At 33.0% G+C, this 3,994-nt stretch overlaps 1 pseudogene; it reads left to right on the plus strand.

Annotated features, from left to right (window-relative positions):
* The first annotated feature begins 1,204 nt into the window (after positions 1-1,204).
* On the plus strand, positions 1,205-1,850 carry LOC112410808 (ras-related C3 botulinum toxin substrate 1 pseudogene; annotated as a pseudogene).
* The last annotated feature ends 2,144 nt before the right edge of the window (positions 1,851-3,994 follow it).

Consider the following 3,994-nt stretch of genomic DNA (forward strand, 5'->3'; position numbering starts at 1 on the left):
ATACTATTGTAAAGGAGAAACTATTTTGATCTTTTTATGTCTCCAGTACCAATAAAAATCACTTAACTTTTCAAATAATTAAAAATTTTCAACTTATTTACTTTGTCATTGAAATTATCAGTCAACATCTTTTAATAAGGATCCTAATTAAAAATCAAAAACATTTAAGAATAAGCAAAGATAATTACATTTTTTAATTATTTAGGTATTTCAACATATAAAATTACATTTACTTTTTTAAGTAGGTTCCAAGAAGATCACATGATGCTGAGTATTCACACATTGTATCATAAATATTGCATTTTGCAGACACCTTTCTTAAGTACCTGATTTTTATTTAGTTTAATGCACTATTAACTGTAATAGAATTTGATTGAGAATCCTGACTACCTTTTGACAGATCAGTTTATGAGAACATTGATAATTCCAGTATTAGCAAAATTTTTCTGTAGAAGGCTACATATATTTTGGTCTTGGCATATCAGATAGATTCCATCTTAACTAGTCAACTCTGCCACTGTAGGGCAACCATAGGCATTACCCAAATTAATGGGCATGGGTAAGTTCCAATAAAACTTAATTCACAAAAACTAATGGCTGAATGGATTTGATCTTTGGGCTGTGGTTTGTCTTCACTGAATATACTGTCATGGAAATGACTGGAAAATTCTAAAACCTTTGGAAAAGCCACTCCAGCAATCCTCAGTACAAAGAATATGGTGTTTGGGTGAATTGTGAAAAGATGTGTTTTAGTCTACTGTGGTTATTCAGAATAATATATAACCTAGTCAAGATTTGCCATTTTTAAGAAAATGAAAAGACACAGTTCCTAGACAACCTTGCTTCAAAAATAAGACTAAATATTCTGAGAGTGTAGATTAGAAAGTCATAATTAGATCCATAAACTACATAAAGATAAGGAATTTAAATGAACAATAACCTATGAACTTTATATTTACTTCTGTTGCTTAACCATATGGCTTTTATCTTAGAATATAAAAATGATAGAGCAAAATACATGAATTTAAATAAGAAGAAAGATAGGGTCAGGGAGGTTAAGTGACTCCCATGATCACAGCTAGTCTCATTATTTAGTTGAATAAGAAACCTATCTGTTCACAGTTAAAGAACAGTTCTACCCATATTTGACTGGTGGTGGCTACTGAGATTAGGCTTTCTGATGTTAGCTGGAGAAGGAGGTGGCATGGACAGTGGTCCTGGCATCAGGGCTTGCCGCTTCTCATCTCAGCATTCAAGCACTGCAGCAGCCACCACAGCCCTGAGAGAGGCCGTGAAGTGTGTGGAGGTCGGAGGCTGGAGCTGCAGGTAAGACTTGCATACTGATCAGTTACACAACCAGTGCATTTCCTGGAGAATACATCCCCACTCTTTTTGACAATGATTCTGGAAAAGTTATAGCAGATGGAAAACTGGTGAATCTGGGTTTATGGATTTAGCTGGGCAAGAATATGATGACAGATTATGTCCCCTATCCTATCTGTAAACAAATGTATTTTTAGTTGCTTTTGTCTTATGAGTTTGGCATCATTTACAGATATTTGTGCAAAGTGGTATCCTGAAGTGCAACCCCAGGATACCAACACTCCTATCATCCAGGGCTTGATCTTAGGGATGATAAAGATGCAATGGAGAAACTAAGGAGAAGAAGCTGATTTCCTTGATGACCCCCAGGTTTAGCCATAGCCAGGTGATCATTTTTGTAAAATCTGGGGTGCTCTGCCCTCACACAATGAGTCCTCAAGAGAGTGTGAGATAAAGCTTTTCCAGCAGTCTGGTGCCCACCTTCCATCAAGAAGAGAAAGAGAACCTGCTGTTGTAAAATACCTTGAGACAAATGAAAATAGAAACAAAACATTCCAAAATCTATGGCATGTAATAAAAGCAGTTCTAAGAGGAAAGCTTATAGTAGTACAGCCCTACCTCAAGAAATAAGACAAATCTCAAATAAGCAATCTAACATTATACCTAAAGGAATTAGAAAAAACAAACAAACAAAAAATAAAGCCCAAAGTTAGTAGAAGGAAGGAAATAATAAAGATCAAAATAGAAATAAATGAGATAGAGACTGAAGAAAAACAATAGAAAAGATCAGTGAGTCTAAGAATTTGTTCATTGGAAAGACAAACAAAATTGGAAAAACCTTTAGTGAGACTCACCAAGGGAAAAAAAAGGGCTCAAATGAAATCAAAATTGAAAGAAAAAAAAAATTACACCAAACATGACAGGAAAACAAAGGATCATAAGAGACTACTATGAACAATCATACACCAACAAATAGGAAAACTTAAAAGAAAGGGATTCCTAGTGACATATGATCTTCCAAGGCTGAATCATGATAGAGTAGAAAATCTAAATAGACCAATTACTGGTAAGGATATTGAACCAAAAACTTCCCAACAAATGAAAGTCCAGGAACAGATGGCTTCCCTGGTGAAGTTTACTAATATTCAAAGAATATTTAATAGCTATACTTCTCAAACTCTACCAAAAAATTGAAGAGGAGGGAACACTTCCAAATTCATTTTATAAGGCCAGCGTTAACCTGTTATCAAAACCAGACAAGAACACAACAAAAAAGGAAATTACAGGTCAATATACCTGATGAAAATAGATGCAGAAATCCTCAACAAAATATTAGCAGATTGAATCCAACAATATACTAAAAGGATAAAATACCATGATCAAGTAAGATATATAACCCTGGGATACAAGAATGGTTCAACATCAATAAATCAATCAATGTGATATACCACATTAAAAAAATGAAAGATTAAAATCATATGATCATCTCCTTTATGATAAAAACTCTCAACAAAGTGAGCATAGAAGGAATGTACCTCAACATAATAAAAGCCATATATGACAAAACTATAGCTAATATCATATTTAACAATGCAAGGCTGACAGTTTTTCCTCTAAGAAAGGAAAGAAAGAAAGAAAGAAAGAAAGAGAAAGGAAGGAAGAAAGAAAAGAAGGAAGGAAGGAAAAAAGAAGAAAAGAGGGAAGGAAGGAAGAAAGAAAGAAAGAAAGAAAGAAAGAAAGAAAGAAAGAAAAAGAAAGAAAGATAGGCCATCCAAATTGGAAAGGAAAAAAAAAAACTGTCACTATTTGCAGATAGCATCATACAATATGTAGAAAACCTTAAAGATGTCACCAAAAATCTGTTAAAACTAATAAATGAATTTAATGAAGTTGCAGGATACAAAATAAACATCCAGAAATCTGTTTAATTTCTATATAGTAATAATGAAATATCAAAAGAGAAATGAAGAAAAAAATCTCATTTACAATTTCATCAAAAAGAATAAAATACCTAGAAATAATTTTAACCAAGGAGGTAGAAGACCTGTATAATGAAAACTATAAAACACTCGTAAAGGAAATTGAATGACACAGATATATGAAAGGATATTCTGTACTCATAGATTACAGTTACTATTGTTAAAATGTTCATACTAGCCAAAGAAATCTACAGATTTCATGCAATCCATACCAAAATATCAATGGCATATTTCAAAGAACTAGGACAAATAATTGTAAAATTTGTATGGAACCACAAAAGACCCTGAATAGCCAAAGCAATCTTGAGAAAGAAGAACAAAGCTGGAGGAATCATGCTCCCTGATTTCAAACTATACTACAAAACTACAGTAGTCAAAGCAGTATGATACTGGCATAAAAACAGACACATAGATCAATAAAACAGAATAGAGAGTCCAGAAATAAACCCACACATATATGGTCAATTAATTTATGACAAAGAACCAAGAGTATACAATGGGGAAAGGATAGATAATAGATACTGCAATAAAGGGTATTGGAAAAACTGTATAGACATGTGCAAAAGAATGAAACTGGATCCCTGTCTTACACCATATGCATAAATTAACTCAAAATGAATTAAAGACTTGGATGTAAGACCTGAAACCATAAAACTTTTAGAAGAAAAATAGGGAGTAACTTCCTTGACATT

The sequence above is a fragment of the Neophocaena asiaeorientalis genome, unplaced genomic scaffold (assembly GCF_003031525.2).
Source record: "Neophocaena asiaeorientalis asiaeorientalis breed wild unplaced genomic scaffold, Neophocaena_asiaeorientalis_V1.1 scaffold169, whole genome shotgun sequence".
Taxonomy (NCBI): Eukaryota; Metazoa; Chordata; class Mammalia; order Artiodactyla; family Phocoenidae; genus Neophocaena; species Neophocaena asiaeorientalis.